The sequence below is a fragment of the Dromiciops gliroides genome, chromosome 2 (assembly GCF_019393635.1).
Source record: "Dromiciops gliroides isolate mDroGli1 chromosome 2, mDroGli1.pri, whole genome shotgun sequence".
In the NCBI taxonomy this organism is placed as follows: domain Eukaryota; kingdom Metazoa; phylum Chordata; class Mammalia; order Microbiotheria; family Microbiotheriidae; genus Dromiciops; species Dromiciops gliroides.
This window is the reverse complement of record NC_057862.1, coordinates 244,025,644-244,046,484: the sequence shown is the minus strand read 5'-3', so window position 1 is coordinate 244,046,484 and position 20,841 is coordinate 244,025,644. Positions and strand designations below refer to the sequence as shown.

General features: G+C 40.9%; 1 pseudogene; it reads left to right on the top strand.

Moving 5' to 3' along the window:
- Positions 1-16,601: 16,601 nt before the first annotated feature.
- Positions 16,602-17,810, top strand: LOC122742881 (annotated as a pseudogene).
- Positions 17,811-20,841: the final 3,031 nt, after the last annotated feature.

The window sequence follows — 20,841 nt, the reverse complement described above, 5'->3', positions numbered from 1 at the left end:
AGAATATGCTTGCCAGAGGCTACTGGTGAAAAGAATGATCACAAAAGTGTGTATCAATGGTCTGGACAGTGTGAAATGTTTGATGTATACCATCTAAAGGCTAGGCCCAGGCAGCTAGGTGGAGCCGTGGATAAAGCACGGGCCCTGGATTCAGGAGTACGTGAGTTCAAATCTGGTCTCAGACACTTGACACTAACTAACTGTGTGACCCTGGGCAAGTGTGACCCCATAGCCCCGCAAAAAAAAAAAATAGTCCTAAAGGCTAGGCCTCTGTTTCTCACTCTTTGGTTTTTCCTGAAACATAGATTTATATCTCCACTGATGAGCACTCTAGAAAGACTCCTCTTTCTAGGTGAAAAGATTCTATCAGTAAACACTTTGATAGATTGTAGTTCATTGTTGTTGTTGTTTGTCCTTTGTTTTTGAGGAGGACTATGACATCAGGGTGATGTCATGACTTTGACTAAATTAGATTTAAATGAGGGAAGACTGTGCAAAGTAACCAACTTCACTCTCTCCTCCAGAGCCATCTGGCTCTAGTGGCAAGATACATATCTGGACAACTGGAGATGACCCTAGATGTTTAAGGCAATTGGGGTTAAGTGACTTGCCCAGGGTATTAACCTGCTAATTCAAGAGATCCAGGAGGAAATGAGAAAGCTGTTCAAAAAGAGTAATGGTTGGGGGGGAGTGCAGTTATTAAAAAGCAAAAAAGCAAAAAAGATCTCATTATACTGAACTTATATCACTATCAATCCCGATACCTAAAGCAATGGTGTCAAACTCAAATAGAAACCGAGTCACTAAACCCTACATAAGGATCCTTTGGGGTACATATTGACTTAGAAAACCACATATAAACATTACCTATATTTTATTGCATATATTTTATTTTATTGCATTTTTATTTATTTTTGTTAAATATTTTCCAATTACTTTTTCATCTGCCCCACATCTGACTTCTACCTAGAGGACAGCACTACAGAGCCTATTCTAAAGGTCTGCTTATGTTGTTATTGCTCAGTTGTGAGAAAGAAGGAGGCGAAGCAGCAGAAGCACTTTTGTGGTAGCTTCACCCTGACTTATATCCCCCTCCACCCCAATCTTCCAGGTCTACAATCCTGGCTTCCCATAAACTCTCCAGTGTCCCACCCTACCCCTCCCACTTCACCAACCCAGATCACCACAAAAACAAAACAAAACCATGGCAGAGATTCCCTATTCCATCAACCTTCACTCAATAATATAAATAAAAGACAACATGGATCTTATGAAAAGGAACCAAAACAAATCTTTATTTACAGTGTAAGCCAAGCTTTCCTCCTGAAGTTTTCTTTTTTTCAGTTATCAGAGGTTATTCAGAAACCACCAAACCAACAAATGTCCATAATCTCCAACTACACTGAACAGAAAAGGCTTTCCAAATATAGAGACTTAGCAAAGGAGATCAAAATCATGTGGGAACAGTATGAGATACATAAGATTCCTGTTGTCTGGTCAGCGATTGGAGCTGAATCAAGGGATGCTTTCAGAACACCTACAGAGTACTCCTGGTGCCCTTATTCAACCACAAAGAAGCAATTATTTTATTCACTTGTATAAGAATGTCTGTAGAATATGAAACATAAAAAGGATCAGAGAGCAATACAGCAAGTTTTCAAAAACAGTCATTTATATCTGAACCTCATAGAAAAAGGTTAAAAGGACAAGACAACAACACCAACAAGAGACTTTGTCCTTGAAAGCCCAGGATCTAATCACAGAAAAGGGGATGATAACCTGGAGTTAAATTAAAAGCAAAAATCCAACCAGGTAATCCCTTTTTGAGGCACAAATAAGTCCCTTCAGCAAATTAGAAAGGGAGTAGAGTGTTTTGACAAACAGTAGGGGTAATTAACATGGAAATATAATACAGGCTTGTCTAAACATGGCACCCTGAGGGGACTTTTGGAGCATGTCCAGATTGCCTAGCATAGAGGCCTCTGCATCCCCTACCATGTAGCAGAAATTGCCTCTTTTGATTGACTCTCTGCATCTTAAAACTTGTGAGACTGAGGTTGCTGTTTTCAGTCACTCTTATCTGTTATATCCATCCAGGTGAAGATCACAATTCACCCACACCAAGGGTACTATGAACTTAACTGGTAAAAAGGGAAGGACTTCCTTTCCTGCTTTCCCTCTTTCACCTTGGTTTGAAGAAATGGGCCTGTATGAGATGATTATGGATTTGAGTCAGATTAAACTCTGAGAATGGGGTCTGGAAGATACCCAGCCCTGCCCCAGTATAGTTAGTTTAAAAGTTTATTGCTTGTCAAATTCTCACTGTCTCCTTTAAGTTTTATTGCCAATTAACAGTATTTTTACTTCTGCTCAGTCTCCCCGCTTGTCAGCTACATATTAGTTTTTTTTTCTGGAATCCATCATGTGTCAGAACCCCAGTCCCTGTTGAGTGGGTCGGGGAGTTTGCCCACCAATTCAATACTCAGGACTCAAGAAGAAAGGACAGGGCTCGGCACAGGATGCAGCAACTGAGTTGAGACCAGATGTTAAGTGACATATGCATGTCTCCATACATTGATCACGAGCTGCACCCTGGGTGAGACAGGATTGGATGTTAGATTGTGAGCTCACCCTAGTGTGCATGGGGACTTCCCCTATAAAAGGTCAAGGCATGTATTAGCTATTGCGACTCAGTTATTGAGTTTGCCCATTCCCATGGGAATGTAGTAAATCTGTCTCTGCTTGACTTGGTGGTCTCCTCGAGTTATTTGGGTAAACTGAGGCAGTTTGCCCCAAACAGGCCTGAGAGTGTCTGTTTCTGTTCTGTGCCATTTGTTCTTCCCAGTTTCAGGAACCAGCAATGAACCCCATAATACACAAGAGTTGAAGCCATGGATACCTTGGAGCCAGGATTCCTGGAGGGATGGGACAGTCAACCAACCCCACATGGAAGCCCTGAGAAGTCAGAGTGTCTGAGACATGAACCAGAAGGGAATTCTGGATTGGAAACAGGGACTGTGCTCTGTAGGAACCAAGCTAAGCTATGGACCTAACTCCTCCTCCCTAGAGACTGAGGTGGTGCAAAGGGTAAAAAGAATTATGCTTCCTACATGTTGGGAGAATGTTTGTATATGTATGATTATACCTTTTAAAGTAAATACAGGGGCAGCTAGGTGGTGCAGTGGATAAAACACTGGCCCTGGATTCAGGAGGACCTGAGTTCAAATCCAGCCTCAGACACTTGACACTTACTAACTGTGTGACCCTGGGCAAGTCACTTAACCCTCATTGTCCCACAGAAAAAAAATAAAGTAAATACATCTGTGTAAAAGCTAATCAGACTGTTAGTAGCTAAATGGAACTGGGATGCAGGGGACCTATAATGGAGGAAAAATAATCGGTGAGGCTGGCGCCATTTACCGAGAGCCCAGACACCACCCCCAATCTTCTTAATGATACCAAAGAACCCTGGGAGAGTAGTAAAATGCAGCCTACCTAGCCTAGCTTGAATGGAAGCCAGGGTAGTTTGTGTTAAGATCACAGTTTACTCAGCGCACAGAAGCCATGAACTGAAGAAATAAGAGGCGAAGTCATTCATTCCCTTGCTCCCTTTTTTACCCTAGCTCTAAGACATTGGCCTGAAGATGTTTGTTTCTGTTCTGTGTTGTCATTCCAGAGGCTCTTATCCCTTATCTCTTATCCCCAGGTGTTGGAGCTATGAAGACCTTGGAGCCAGGATTCCAGGAAAAATTATATAACCAGCCAGCCCTCCACAAAAGCTCTGAGAAGCCAGGGAGCCTGGGAACTTTCTTTTCTTTTAAATCAAATTAACCAATAGTGTATCTATTTTGTTGTTGTTGTTGTTGGTTTTTTTCATAAAAGCAGCTCCTAGTTTTATTATTTCAATTTTTTTAAACTTTTAATGTTATTAGTTTCTCCTTTGATTTTCAGGATTTCTAGGGAGTTTTCATTTATTCTTTTTCTCATTTTTTTTGGCTACATGCCTAATTAATCAGTTCTTTTTCTTTTATTGATGTAAATTTTTAGAGATATAAAATTTCCCCTAAGTTCTGCTTTGGTTACATCCCACAATTTTGGTATGTTGTCTCGTTGTCGTCATTCTCTTTAATGAAATGATTTGTTCTTTGACCCACTCATGCTTTAGGATTAGATTATAGTGATTTCTTTCAATGTCTATTTTGACCTCTAGTTCTAAAACATCTGGGCAGGAACACTAATGCATTATTGGTGGAGTTATGAACTGATCCAACTATTTTGGAGAGCAACTTGGAACTATCCCCAAAGGGCTATGGGACTGTGCATACCCTTTGACCCAGTAATGCCACTACTAGGTCTATATCCCAAAGAGATCATAGAAAAGGGAAGAGGACCCACATGTACATAAATATTTATAGCAGCTCTCTTTGTGATGGCAAAGAATTGGAAATTGAAGGAATGTCCATCAATTGGGGTATGGCTGAACAAATTGTGCTATATGAATGTAATGGAATACTATTGTGCTGTAAGAAACGATGAACAGGCAGATTTCAGAAAAACCTGGAAAGACTTAAATGAACTGATGCTGAGTGAAGTGAGCAGAACCAGGAGAACATTGTATACAATAACAGTAACATTGTATGATGATCTGTTGTGATAGACTTAACTCTTCTCAGAAATACAATTGTCCAAGATAATTCCAAAGAACTCATGATGGAAAATGTTCTCCACGTTCCGGAAAAAAGTACTGTGGATTCTGAATGCAGATTGAACCATACTGGTTCTACTTTTGTTTTTGTTTTTTGAGGATTTTCCCCTTGTGTTCTGATTCTTCTTTCACAACATGACTAATACAGAAATATGTTTAATGTGATTGTACATATAACTTATATCAGATTGCTTTCTGTCTTGAGGAGGAGGAAGGGAAGGGAGGGAGAAAAATTTGGAACTAAAAATCTTATGAAAACAAATATTGAAAACTATCTTTACATGCAACTGGAAAATAGTAAAATACTTGTATAATTTAAAAAACAACCTCGGCAGTTTTCCTTTAAAATTTCTTGAAATATGATGTCTAGGCTCTTTTTTAGATCATGGTTTTGAGAGAGTTCAGTAATTCTTAAATGATCTCTCCTTGATATATTTTCCAGGTAGTTGTTTTTCTAATAAGATGTTTCATATTTTCTTCTATTTTTTCATTTTTTAACTTTGTTTTATTGTTTTTTGATGTCTCATGGAATAATTATCTTCCACTAGACCAATTCCAATTTTTAAGGAATTATTTTCCTCAGTGAAGCCTTGTACTTCTTTTTCCATTTGATCAATTCTTCATTTTAAGAATATTTTTGTGCCTCCTTTACCAAGTTGTTAATTCCTTTTTTATAATTTTCTTTCATTTCTCTCATTTCTTTTGCCAATTTTTCATCTACTACTCCTATTTGATTTAAAAAATTTTTTTTGCTCTTTTAAAAATCTTTATTTAGCAATTTTCTGTTGGGCTTGTGTCCAATTTGCATTTTCCCTTGAGTCTTTGTAAATATTTTCATGATTGTTTTCTTCTGAGTTTATCTCTTGATCTTCCCTGTCAACATAGTGGCTTTTTATGGTTATGTTATTTTTGTTGTTGTTGAATGCTCATTTTTCCAACCTATTTCTTGAAATTGAACTTCCTATTAGAGTTGGACTATGCTCACCTCTGTCCCAAGCCTCAGGATCTTTGTCCCTGCCATTTTCACAGCTAGTTGTGGGAGTCTGTAAGTTTTTGCTGCTTCCAAGTTAGTGTGGTCTAGGGAAAGATGTAATCTCTGCTCTCCTGGTCTGTTCAGGTCTCTACCCAGGAAGCATCCCTATTTCTTTGCGACCACAAATGCTAATACTGCTCTTTCCTCTCTGGAACCACTACCAGAAACTAGGGCCTCTGTTCTCTCTCTCTCCTGAAATTAAGACCAGGACCCCTGTTTCCTTGCAACCACAAGGGTTCCTTTTTGCCCTTTCAACTGCAACCCAAAACAGAATATAAAATAATGTAGTTGCCAAGCAATCCCAGTACCTGCACAGAGGTCCCCTGTAATCTCCTTCTGATAAAGTCCAATCCCCTTGCCATCTATGGGCAGTAATAGTTCCCAGGACTGTTTTTGCTATTGTCACCTCTACCACAGCTTCCAAGACCCATAGCTGGTGTTGTCACACTGCTCCAGGTCAGCCTCCACCCCAGGGTCACAGACCTCTCTTTCTGATCTCCTAAATTGTCTTAGATTGGGAAAATGTCTCACCATGACCTTTTGTTGTGTATGCTACTCCAGAATTTGATTTGACATGTTATTTTTAAATTGCTTGGAGGAGAATCTCATGAGAATTTGGCTGGAATTCTCCCTCTACTCTACTGTGTTGGCTCCACCTCTTCCTTAGAACTTTAGACTTGGAAATAGGAAGAACAAATATCTTCATTTCTCTCACAAGTTCAGTACCTGGCACCCAAGCTGTGAGAAAGCTGTGATCTTCACCCTCTGGATGCAGCAGATAAGAATATCTGAAAATAGAATGGTCAAAAAGAGCCACCTTCTCAGCCTCACCAGTTTTAAAGATATAGGCAGCCAATCAAAGGATGCTTCCCCTCCATGGGAGGAAAATTGGGCATGTCCACACAAGGCCATATTACAGAGACTTGAGATAAATGGAGTTGGGATAGAGTGGAGTGGAGAACAACAGAGGGGAGAAGGGGAATTAGAAATTATATGAAGCTGACATAACAGAAACATTGGCAGATGTGGTCACCACAAAGAAAAGTGCCAGGATCTTGGGATCAAGGTTGTTTGTTCTGATCAGATACTTGGCATGTCAAGATAGATGTGCTGCTAAAATTCTCTCCACCACCCTTCTTATGATACACTCCATAGACTGGCAATCCTATACCTCTTTTCTCCCCCTTGGAGTCTCTCACTGAAGTCTAGAAAACTTTCTAACTAGACATGGGGAAAACATGTTTACCTTTCTTTGTATTAGATACTTTATAAACAGCCTTACTTCACTGTCCTTGTCTAGTCTGCACATACTATTAGAAATATAGTTGAGAAGGGCAGTTAAGGGGTAAGTATTCTTAAAAAAGAGAATTTCAACACTGAGATATTTTGTCAGATTGTTCTTTCTGACTCAGGGCTCAGAGGAGAGGGAATAGAGGAGATCCTTTGATACAACTTCCCAGATCAGAAAAGGAGTGTTTGTTCCAGAAAAAAACCCTTCTAGATAATAAGTCAGTGATAGGATGGGAGAAAATAGGGTAAGTTTTTTATTTTATGTATGTGTGCATATGTATGAATATGTATACACATATGTGACTTAGTACACATGTATCTAATATGTTACGTGTATATACAAATATATTCAAGTATATATATTCATAGAGATGAGTAATATTATGCCAGAGAACAACAGGAGTTTTTGAGATAGATATGGATACAGATATAGATGTAGATATATTATAAATATATCATAGATATATTCACCCATAGCAAGGGCACCATGAGCAAAATGATCCCTGGGGTGTTTGTTACTGTTCTATGCCCTTTGTTCTTCCCAATTCCAAATCTAAATACTCATTTGTGGGTATACCTGTTACATATATGACATATATGTAATTTTGTAGTTTGCAAGGAGCTTTCCATATGACAACCTTATAAAATAGGTAGTGGAAGCATAATGACTTAGTGGGACTGTCTGGCAAGGTTTGGAGATTTAAGGTGAAGAGTGAAAAGAAAAAAAAGAGAGAAGTATTCTGCTTCTAGTCTCCAGTTTTAGAATTTGGGGCATAGCTATTCTTCCCAAATGATGAGTTTCTACTCTCACTGAGCAAAGATTCTCAGCTGCCACTCTCACCATACTGGGCATGCTCAAAGAGAAAACAATGGGGATAAACAATGTGGCTCACACATATTCATCCCTTTTCCTCACTTGAGTTTTATCCAGAGGATCAGAAAGTAAAGCCTGGATGATTTGGGGAAGTTTATCAAACCTTATCAAAATTCTCAGTCATAACTCAGAGACCCCAAGCAGGGATAAAAACAGAGTTATTTTAGGCAGAGGGGTCAGACCTCTGTCTTTGTCTCCATTACACCCATTTACTAGTCTATTCCATTGCAGGCACCTGTTCACAAATTAATAACAGACAGAAATCATAGAGCATTAGTGAGTGGCTATAATTTTATATCAAGGGGAAAGAGCTTCTAACAAACTATGGAAATCGGGAGTTGAGAACAATATAAGGAATAGAAAAGTCTTGCAGCAAATGTCTGTAATTGCCAGGCAGAGGACAGAGGAAGGATTAGATACTTCACAATCCATTCCAATCACCCTTCACTTCTGAGGGATCCAAAGAGACATAAATGATGAGCTGGGAGAGAAACTTAAGTACTCCTACTACCTCAAAGTCCCCATTCCAAGTGTGATGGGACATCATGACTTTCCCTGACCATCAGCCTCTGACCAGAAGTTTTCTGCAGCTCCCTCCTCTTTGAATCTCCCAAGACAGCATCTCCTCCCAACACTCTGTATCAATTCACCAACTCCTAAAAAAAGTCTTTCTCAATCTTTCCTGGGGGGGGGGGGAAGGGGGGGGCCGGAGGAGACAACAGTACTATCCTTCCTGGACTACAGGCTCTAAGATTCATGCCATTAGGTCTCAGAGCCTCTCAGTATCAGTATCTTTCAGCATCATTTCTTGGTTTTTTTTTTTGTTTGTTTTTTTGGTCCTTTTTTTTTTTTGGTGGGGCAATAAAGGTTAAGTGGCTTACCCAGGGTCACACAGCTAGTAAGTGTCAAGTGTCTGAGGCCAGATTCGAACTCAGGTCCTCCTGAATCCAGGGCCAGTGCTTTATCCATTGTGCCACCTAGCTGCCCCCAGCATAATTTCTTCAAAGATGTAATTGCAGCACATGATCTTGAGTTACTTTCCCATTCTCCACTTACAAAGTTTGGTTGCTGCATCTTTCCTCAGGGCTCTAGCTCACTGGTTTTATCCAAGCAAATCAGGACCAAATCCTTCAACTATCCTGAACAGACTTTTTGTGCAGCATCACACCAGTTCATACAGTGGACTTCAAAGACATCTAAATTGATCAAGGTCTTTTCCTACTAAATCTAAAGCTTATGATTGATTGATTGAGTGATTGAGTGGGATGTGCCCAGGTCTTGTTCACACCTAGTGATCAACTGAAAAGTGTTCCCATCTGTCTAAAATACTAGCATCTTGGGGGCAGCTAGGTGGCACAGTGGATAAAGCACCAGCCCTGGATTCAGGAGTACCTGAGTTCAAATCTGGCCTCAGACTCTTGATACTTAGTAGCTGTGTAACCCTGGGCAAGTCACTTAACCCCTACTGCCCCACCAAAAAAAACCCAAAAAACAACACAAAACAAAAACATTGTAAAATTCTAGCATCTTGTCACTTCCTCTTAGTCCATTTCCAAAGACCTATCTATGGTAATCACAGGTTCTCTCTTGAGCAATGAAAAGTATACTCTAGCCATTTGGTTTCCCAGGAGCATATCAGTCTCATGAGGTTAGAAACTTTTTTTGTTTGTCTTTGTATTCCCAGGATCTTTCGTTATACCTTGTATTTAGTAAGTGCTTAATAAATATTTGAGTTCATACCAGAAAGTTCCCTGTGGTCTTTTGTGTGAATAGAGTCTGAGATCTCCAGAAAAATTAAATGTTACTGCAACCTTTAGACTGTGTTTTCCTTCTCTCCTCACTTCATCATCCCCTACTGCCACCTGCATAGTTCCAACTATCTCTGTGTGGAAGACAATTCTCATATCTAAGATGTCATTCAAATATCACACAATTAAGACCCTCCAGTTACTTAAAGTCCTAGACTTTAAGCCTACATGATGACAAGGAAAGTTTTGCTTCCTCAAAGTTCAAAACTTTGATTGGGGGCAGTTAGGTGGTGCAGTGGATAAAGCACCAACCCTGGATTCAGGAGTACCTGAGTTCAAATCCAGCCTGGGACACTTGATACTTACTAGCTGTGTGACCCTGGGCAAGTCACTTAACCCCCATTGCCCCACAAAAAAAAACCCAAACAAACAAAAAAAAAACTTTGATTGATGGGAAACAAATGCTTAAAATGGGAATTTTCTGGTTATATGTGGGTTACATTTATCTATTTTATCTTTTTTTTCATTTGGGTATATTATTGAGAAGAGGGTTCATTAAAAAAATTAAAGAGAGGGCAGCTAAGTGGCACAGTGGATAAAGCACCAGCCTTGGATTCAGGAGGACCTGAGTTCAAATCAGGACTCAGACACTTGACACTTACTAGCTGTGTGACCCTGGGCAAGTCACTTAACCCTTACTGCCCCACAAAAAAAAGAAAGAAAGAAAGAGAATCTACAAAATTAAATAGGGTATCAAACTGTCAAGCAAAGTCTTTTAAATGAATGAATTTTCTAAACCTTTTTCTTGGTTCAAGAAAACAAATATTCCCTAACATGATATAGTGAAAAGAACAATAGATTTGTAGTCTGAGAACCTGGGTTCAGATCCCACTTCAGTCAATTATAATTATGTGATCTAGGGCAAGTCACTTAACCTGACTATACCCCAATTTCTTCATCTATAAAATGAAGGAGTTAAGATTAGATGGCCTAATTGCACAGGTATAACCCATATCTGATTGCTTACCACCTCAGGGAGGTGGGAGGGGAAGAAGGGAAGGAGGGACAAAATTTGGAATTCAAAACTATAAATAAAAATGTCTATTTTTTTTTTTAAGATTAGAGGGGGGAGCAGCTAGGTGGCACAGTGGATAGAGCACCGGCCCTGGAGTCAGGAGGACCTGAGTTCAAATCTGGCCTCAAACACTTGGCAACTTACTAGCTGTGTGACCCTGGGCAAGTCACTTAACCCCAATTGCCTCACCCCCCCCAAAAAAAAAGATGACCTAGAAGGTCCTCATCTGTAAAATGAGCAGAAGAAAAAGCAAACCACTCCAGTATCTCTGCCAAGAAAACTCCAAATGGGGTCATGAAGAGTAGGACATGACTGAAAGGTCACAACAACAAAAAGGTCCTTTCTAATCACAAATCTATGATCTTATGAACTATAGTAGAATACCTTAATAGGATCAATGTTGGGGACAATTACTAACATCATATGGAACTTGTAGACTAACCAAGGCTTTTACCAAGTATAATTAGGATGTTAACCATAGCTATCTCTCAGCATTCTGTTGTGGCCCCTATCCTCTTTTCCCCCTATACTACTTCACTTGGTGATCTCACAAGCTCCCATGGATTTAATTACTATCTAGATGCTGATGATTCTCAGATCTATTCATCCTGCCCCAAACTCTCTACTGACCTCCAATCTTGAATCTCCAACTCCTTTTCAGACATCTAGAATTAAATGTCCAGGAGACATCTTTTTAAAAAATTTAACATAATATTTTATTTTTCCCTAACTACAGAATGTTATAGGCCTAGCATACCCCAGAAGTTCTCTGGGGTAAATCAAAGAAACTTCTCCTTGAGAAACTAAAGAACGGACACACCTAAAGAGAGAAGTGGCACCGGATGGGGACTGAGCTAGTTCCAGGACTACCACCCTTCATTCCAGTCTCCCCCACCCCTGGGGAGATAAGATTAGGTATGGCTGCTGCCTTTGTGGAGTGAGGAGGAAAGAGATGGCTTGAGAGATCCGCAGTCACCCCTCATCCAACTCCCCCAGCCACTGCCAGTGGCAGATGGTCCTCCCCCAATAAGGGAACTTTGCACAGTCAGATGATCACCTCCATCAGTCCTCTATAAAAGTATCTGCCTGTCTCCTGCTTGAGGAGATAGGTATCTCAAAGCCATGCCTCTGTGCCATGCCTTCTCCCTAGGAGAAGTCCAAGGATTTCTCTCTTGGTTTCCCTTCCCTAGCCCCTAAATAAACTATTATTTTATTCTAATTGGATTTTTGTGCAAGAGGGTGTAATTCTTTAAAGAGGAATTCCTAAGGACCCCTATCCCAAACTCTTATCCCAAACCCCTATCCCGAACCCTCTACATATTTCCCCAATAAGACATATTAAAATAATTTTTTAACATTGGGGTTAAGTTTTGAGTTCCAAATTCTATTTCTCCCTTCCTTCCTCCCTCCCCTCCTCCCTCCCCAAGACAGTAAGCAATCAGATATAGGTTATACATGTGCAACCATGTAAAACATTTCCATACCAGTCATTTTATATAAGACTCAAATTTTTTTTAAAAATTAAAGAAAGTGAAAAAAGAGCATGCTTCTGTCTGTATTCAGACAATATTAATTCTTTCTCTGAAGGTAGATAGCATGCTTCATGATTAGTTCTTTGGGATTGTCTTGGATCATTGTGATATGAGCCAGAATTAAGGGTCAAACTGATTGTGACTCATGCCAAAAGAATTACAAGACTCAGTGACTCAGTTTCCCAAGTTTTATTGCAATACTGTGAGTGACCACAGGGAGAGAACCAGAATAGTTGAAAGGTCTCTCTCAAATAGTGAAAGAAAAGACAGTTATATTTATAGTATGGATAAATTGACTATCAGTCTAGGGGGCAGCTAGGTGGCACAATGGATAAAAGCACCAGCCCTGGATTCAAGAAGACCTAAGTTCAAATCCAGCCTCAGACACTTGACACTTCCTAGCTGTGTGACCCTGGGCAAGTCACTTAACCCCCATTGCCCCTCAAAAAATTTTTTATTATCAATCTCTTTATAATAATCTCTACCTTAGGGAGGTACAGGGGAGGGTTTATCCTAATTTGGAGTTCCTGGGGGCCTAAGCCAACCCCTACAGGTACCTTTTTCAGTGGAGGTGTGTTTGGGGGGTTTACATGTCATAAGGTGAATCTGGGGACAAATTTGGCCTTTTCTGCACATGTCTCTTTCTGGTTCCCATGCTTAGTTTCAAAACATCTTCATTTATCATTTAATCCTAATTTGAGTTTCTATAGCCTGTTAATGTATCATCATTATAGTCTTGGGCCTTCATGGCCTAGCTCCCCTGTTCCTGTTATGGGTACTGATTTCTGTGGGTAAGAGAACCTAGCATCCTGACTTGTAAGTTATCCATTAACTGGGGTCTGAATCCCTCTTAGAGCTCATATCTGAATTAGAGCTTAGGTCTTGGGTTTTTCTATTAAACCCTTTTTTTTCCTCCTACATCATTCCCCCCCTTTCATATACCCCGGGAAAAAGGACGAAGATCATCTCTTCTGTTACTGCTTCCTGCTGAGTGGGGGCGAAGTAGGGTCCCACAAAGGGTATATGAATTGAGGGAGATCTAGGAACCAGAATTACAAATGCAAGGACCACAACACAAAACACAAATGATTAACAAGCAGACCAAAGGGCAACAGGGACCCTAATACAGAATAAATCTAAGAATTCCATGAAAAACTGGACAAAGCAAACAGTTGTGAATAGTTTCAGCCATCCAGATAATCTCTGTATGGCAGCTCAACCTTCAGGAGGTGTTCTGAACCATACAGAGTCCACCTCAGTCCAGGACCACATTTGCCAGAGAGTTTGAGCACTTTTCCAATTCTTGTAACCCTAATGCAATAAAATTAGAAACTTATTCTATTACTAGTGTTAAATTTGTAAGCATAGCTTCATATTCAAGTCACCCAACAAAAGGAATAGTAAGGGCAGCAGTTTTCCAGACCCACCAAAGAAAATTATCCCAGGTTCCTCGTCTAACTCTAGTATAAGAAGAGGCAGTAGCATTTTTACTCTGAGATCCAAATAGCCCAAGGTAACATATGGGCTTAAGTAGTTGGTAGTTAACACTTAAGATTTATAATCTCCTCCTCGGCATAGGAACGGGAAATACCCACGGGCACAACGGAGTGCAAGGGGACCAGGGCTAGGGTGGACTGGTGAATGGATTTAGCAACTAATCTAGCAGCAAGGTCAGCCCTGTGATTTCCCTGTGCTATGGTGGTAGCTTGGTGCCCTTGGCAGTACATAACAGAGATCTGACTGGGCAGATTTATGATAAAACCTGAAATGCATAACTATGTTTCCTTGTTACCATCCTCCCTCTCATCTGAATGGGAAGGAATTTCACTTTCTTCTAAACCAGAAAAATACCCAGTTGATTTAACCACATCATAATACCATGTAAACATTAACAGGCAGATGACAAACCTGAATATTAATATACCTAGTTGTTTGACATATCAAGTGGCCATACATTTAAACTGAAAACAGTAAGATCTTACATACTTGCATTGTGCTCATTTCTTCTACTGATGACATGCTCTGATTATAGAAATCTGCTATAAAAGAAAAAGCAGGGACATGATTATAAGGCCAGGATAAAACATCCTTAGCTCTGTTTGATTTCAGGTAAAAGTTACAAGTGACCACCAGTCATATAGTAATAGCCAAATTCAGGGATAGCCAGGTGGGGAAACATTTCCTGTTCAATAGGAACTCAATGAGCCAAAAGGAGCCTACCTTGGATTGAGTCCAAAATTGTCCTCTTGGCTTTTTCCCAGATACCTCCACCTGTAAGCAGCACATTCCCTCTTGTGGCATTGATTTGTGGCATTCTCTGCAGTACTTGGATTACTGGCTTAACCATCCAAACAATTATACCTGAATTCAAAACTCAAAACAATATAAATTACTGTCCCCAAATATTTTATCTTAAATAGCAAACCTTTTACTCTCATGAAATTAAAATGAGCAAAAGAGATTTACCAGGACACATACATGTTGCTTGGTTTTTCCTTCCTTCTTCTCAGGTTTAAACTTTATCCTGGTGTAAAGATCAATCATTAGAAATTACTTCTATACAATAAGCAACCTTAAAAATCCTCGGCAAAACCATTCCTTGTAACAAGCTCTTTTCTGGCAAGTTTACAAATTAAAAGAAGTCTAGAAGGCCTTTTTCTGTGTAATGATTTACCAACTTAATACCAGTGCTTTCCTCTCTTTTAGAGGAAACAACAACTATACCTATTTTTCTTAAAACCATCAATTGCTTTGTTTTTAACACACATACAACAATTTAAAAGTAACTTTAAAACTCTAACAGTATTTTGGTTTTCCAATAAACTCAATTACTTTTTGTTTTCTTTCAGAATTCACAAACCTTGAAATGGCAGGTGAGCACTTAAAGTGGCAGTGCACTTTAAATATACTCTCCCCCCCCCACCTTTTTTTCCCTCAAGATTCCAAATTCTTTGTACTGTCAATATAAAATGACACAGTTTTCTTTCTGTTTGCTTTTACCAATTATTCCTAAGATTTTCTAAACATTCTCTCACTCACCACTCCCTTGCTGTACAGCCAGCACCTGAGAGGAAGGCGGGGTAGAGAAAGAAAGCAGCGGTGCACCCACAAGTCAAGCTTGACTAGAGATCATTTTTATTTTAAAATTCTACACATTACAAATAGTTCCTGATTTTTAGCCACTCCACTACAAAAGATTTCAAAGTAGCAGCATTTTCAAACCAGCTTTTACATTGTTCATCTAAGGCTATGAATGACTAGCAAAGAAATTACATCCCAATTCCAAATTCAAACTCTTAAGTAGACACACACCTGTAAAGATATCCAGAAGTCAGAGACTTCCCTTCCCCCTACTTTCAGAACCTGGCCACCACTCTGAAAGACTACAGGGGTACAACCAAAAATTCCCCACAGATTGTACAACACAATTACATCATTTGACAGACATAAATGCATAAGACAACAAGCACACAGACAAACAAACATAAGATATTACTTCTTCCTGGGGGCAGCTAGGTGGATAAAGCACCAGCCCTGGATTCAGGAGAACCTGAGTTCAAATCTGGCTTCAGACCCTTGACACTTACTAGTTGTGTGACCCTGGGCAAATCACTTAACCCTCATTGCCCTGCCAATAAATTTTTTAAAAAGAGAAGATAGAGGTAGCTAGGTGACACAGTGGATAGAGCACCGGCCCCGGAGTCAGGAGTACCTGAGTTCAAATCCAGCCTCAGACACTTAACACTTACTGGCTGTGTGACCCTGGGCAAGTCACTTAACCCCAACTGCCTCACCAAAAAAAGAAAAAACCAAATTAAAAAAAGAAGATATTACTTCCTCCAGACCAGACCACTCTGGTAGGGGCTAATCAAGAGGTCTGTTACCTTAAATCTTTCTCTTGCAAATAAGTCATTTGTTCCTTTTCATCCTTGTCCAATTTTTTCCCTTTTCCAGATTTGTAAGGATACACCTGAGGGGTCATGCAGAATGCTTTCTCTCCCTGTCCCTTTAAGGTGGGTTAGGCTAAGACCGCACCTGAGTCAGACCATCCGCCCTTTGCTTAGGCCATCCGAGCCCGGGCCCCACGCGCCCAAGAGCCTCGGCCTGGGCGCCGTGCGACGGGGGCCTTAGCTGGGCCCGGGACAGCGGGAGCGGGAAGAGGAGGCCCCGGGAGCGGGAAGAAGGGAGGCCGGGCCGGGGCAGGGGAGGTGCCACCGCCGGCCCCGGGGGTCCCAACCCTCGGTCAAAGCCGCCGCCGCCGGCCGGGCAGACCAGGCCCGCCAGCCTAACGAGGACGCGGACCTCGAGCGGGCGTGCTTTCTTGCAGGGTAAGCGCGCGCCAGCATGGGGGCCTACAAGTACATCCAGAAGCTATGGAGGAAGAAGCAGTCGGTCATGTGGTTCCTGCTGCGCGTGCGCTGCTGGCAGTACTGCCAGCTGTCTGCCCTGCCAGGCCGGACAAGGTCCGCCGGCTGGGCTACAAGGCCAAGCAAGGTTACGTCATCTACCGCATTCACGTCCGCCGGGGCAGCCGAAAGCGCCCGGTGCCCAAGGGTGCGACCTACAGTAAACCTGTGCATCACGGTGTCAATCAGCTGAAGTTTGCCAGGAGCCTTCAGTCCGTAGCAGAAGAGTGTGCTGGCCGCCACTGTGGGGCCCTGAGAGTCTTGAACTCCTACTGGGTGGGTGAAGATTCAACCTACAAATTCTTTGAGGTTATTCTTATTGATCCATTCCATAAAGCTATCAGATTGTTTGGGACAAACTGCCTCAGTTTACCCAAATAACTCGAGGAGACCACCAAGTCAAGCAGAGACAGATTTATTACATCCTCATGAGGACGGGCAAAACCCAGTTACACATTGAAGTCTTGCAAAGATATGCCCAATCCTCTAGGTTTTCATAGTAATCTTGAAAAGGACTGTCCCCACGTACACCTAGGGTGGATGAGCTCACAATCTAACATCTAATCCTGTCTCATCCAAGGTGCGTGTTCAGCTCGTGATCCATGTATGGAGACATGCATACGTGTTCCAGGAGCAAGGGGGAAAAGGGGAGGGGGAACAAGGTCAAACCAAAGGAAGAGGAAACAGGGGAGTGACAGTCAGACGTTTCAGAGCTCACAGTTCCCACTGACTCCCCTCTCCAGGCCCCTGTCTCTAAAGATAAAGGATGACAGGGTTAAAATTTATCTTCGGCCATGTTGGGAAGTCAAAGAAATAATTGGCAATAAAACTTAAAGGAGACAGTGGGAATTTGACAAGCAATAAACTTCTAAACTAACTATATTGGGTCAGGGCTGGGTACCTTCCAGACCCCATCCTCAGAGTTTAATCTGACTCAAATCCATAATCATATCATACAAGATGAAGCCCTGACACTCAATGGATCACCAAGCCAGTGCACAAACACAGGGAGATGCGGGGGCTTACCTCAGCTGGCTGGAAGAGCCGGGGTCTTGGAAAGGGTCACAAGTTCCACCATACCATTGGAGGGTTTCATCATGAAGCTTGGAGAAGGCTTAATACTCTCCAACTTCATCGATACCGCTAATTGGTGTTCATTAATTTGTAAACTTAATGTTTAATAAATGGAATTTAGGAAAAAAAAAAAAAAGACCGCACCTGAGGAAAAAACCTGCCTCAGACCTTGGGGGCCCACCCAATGCTGAGGTTTCTGAGGCAACAGAGGAGAAAAACACAATGCATACTCCGTCCCAGGAAACCCAAGAGCCAAATGAGGGGGTTGCTGTGACCAGACAGTATTACAATAAAACACCACCCATTTTCTTTTTCATGTCAGTGCGATTAGACTTGTCCCAATTTGTACCTTAATTCTCCTTTCTCTTGAAGTCATTTGTTTCTTTTTAACTACATCCAATTTATTTCTCCTTACTCCCTTTTTCCCAATTTCTCAAAATTTCCTGACCCATTCCTAACCTCCCGGAGATTACCAACACCACACCTGCATCCACTGGGGTGTTCATCAATCAGTGAACTCTATCCAGGGCGTCCCCCAGATTTTTGAGTTTCACTAGGGGATCCCTTAATCAATTGCTTGATCAAAGGGAAATCCCCGGGGAAATATCTCTTGATCCTGGACCAATGAGAAAATACCCCCACCCTGTTGGTGAGCGGGCCAGTCTCCCAAAGGAACAAAAACCTAGCACATGAGTCAAAGGCAAAGCCCAAACTTACCTTAACAAGATCTCAAAAAAAGAAAGAGTTTGAGTCTGGGACTAAAATTTCTCCTCACACGGGGCACCAGATGATGTGGGCTGGAATTAAGGATCAAACTGATCGTGAATCGTCCCAAAAGAATTACAAGACTCAGTGATTCAGTTTCCCAAGTTTTATTGCAATACTTTGAGTGACCACAGGGAGAGAACCAGAATAGTTGAAAGGTCTCTCTCGAACAGTGAAAGAAAAGACAGTTATATTTATAGTATGGATAAATTGATTATCAGGCTCATTATAATAATCTCTACCTTAGGGAGGGCCTGTCCTTCTTCTTATAATAATCTCCACTTTAGGGAGGTACAGGGGAGGGTTTATCCTAATTTGGAGTTCCTGGGGGCCTAAGCCAATCCCCACAGGTACCTTTTTCAGTGGAGGTGTGTTTGGGGGGTTTACATGTCATAAGGTGAATCTGGGGACAAATTTGGCCTTTTCTGCACATGTCTCTTTCTGGTTCCCATGCTTAGTTTCAAAACATCTTCATTTATCATTTATTCCTAATTTGAGTTTCTATAGCCTGTTAATGTATCATCATTATAGTCTTAGGCCTTCATGGCCTAGCTCCCCTGTTTCTGTTATGGGTACTGATTTCTGTGGGTAAGAGAATTTAGCATCCTGACTTGTAAGTTATCCATTAACTGGGGTCTGAATCCCTCTTAGAGCTTATATCTGAATTAGATCTTGGGTCTTAAGTTTTTCTATTAACCCGTTTTTTGCCTCCTATATCATTTGTACTGCTGAAAATAGCTAAGTCATTTATAATTCTTCATCATACAATATTGCTATTACTGTGTACAATGTTCTCCAGGAGACATCTTAAACTCAATATGTCCAAAATGAATTCATTATCTTTCACTCTAAACCTTTTCCTCCCCACCTATCTATGTTACTATAGAGAACAACACCATCCTCTAGTCACTCAAGCTCTCAGTCTAGGTGTATTCCTATATCCCACACTATCTCTCATCCTCCATCGCCTCCTCATCCAATCTGTTACCAAGGCTTGCTCATTTCGTCTTTGTAACCTCGGTCCTATACTACCGTATTCTGAGCCAAGGGGAGTGGGTCCAGAAGCCAAGAGAGCCAAGATCAAGCCCAAATGGCTACCCTCCCATGGTCAAGGCTTTTATTCTCTTTTGATAGAAGCGGCTCATTATACATTGATCAAAGCTAATTGGTTAGTATCATTCAATTCCATTGGTTGACATGACCTGAAGGTGGTCCAAATTAGAAGGAGCTCTTTCTAATGGAAGAGACTCTCCCTGAGGGCAAATGCTAAATCTGGGTATCTAGGTGTCTCAGCTGAATAAAAGAATAAATCTCCATCTTTATTGTACCCTTGGGTTGGTCCCAAACAATATCTCTCAAATATCTCAAATTCCCTCTATTAATTATTTCCTATTTATCCTGTACATAGCTAGCTTTGTATAAATTTGCATATTGTCTCTCCCTTTAGATTTTAAGCTCCTTGAGGGCAGGGACTTTCTTTTGCCTCCTTTTGTGTCCCAAACATTTAACACAATACTTGGCACATAGTAGGCACTTAATAAATGTTTACTGATTGATTTATAGACACAATTTAAGCCATATTTTACTTGAATTCATATTATAATCTAGGTGAAAATAGAGAGCATATTCATAAAATGGAAATCTAGAAGTTCTTCCTCACACCTTTAGGTAAAACTATGTGGGGTGTGTGGGTTGCTCAGGGAAGACTAGTACCTTTTGCAGGGTTGCTTCTTCACCTTTGATGTCCACCTGTGTCCCAAACTCTCACTTGTGGCTCCAAGAAATTGTAGCATGCTCAGCAGCCACACCCCAGTAAAACCATCTTGGTGGATGGGCTCAGGGTTAATTCATTTTTACAACTTTTAAGGACAAAAAGAATTTTATTTACAGCATATCAACAACAGGGGCAACATCTGGCTGAGCTGGTATTGGAGCTGGCATTGAAGCAGCCACCAATTTTCTCACTGCTAGTCTGGTTTGAAAGGAAAGCCACACCCCAGAAGGGAAGGGACAAGGGATTAGAAAGAAAAGAAACCAAAGGAGCCATATGCAAGAATAAGAGTATTTTAGCCTGCAATAAAGGTAGGGGTATAGTGACTGATGTTGCCTTCCTGATCACACTAGATCTACATGTAGCAACACCACAGTGACATAAAGATGTGACTTTATTCATAGTGGTGATCAGACTAGAAAGAGAATATGGATATATTTGCTTACTCCTTTTTCAAATGAACAAGTGTTCTGTGCCAGTATACAAATCACTGTGCTGTGTATTTTATATGTGAAGATATTTTTATGTATGCATTCTGACATGTATGACTTTCAAAATAGAGTGCTAT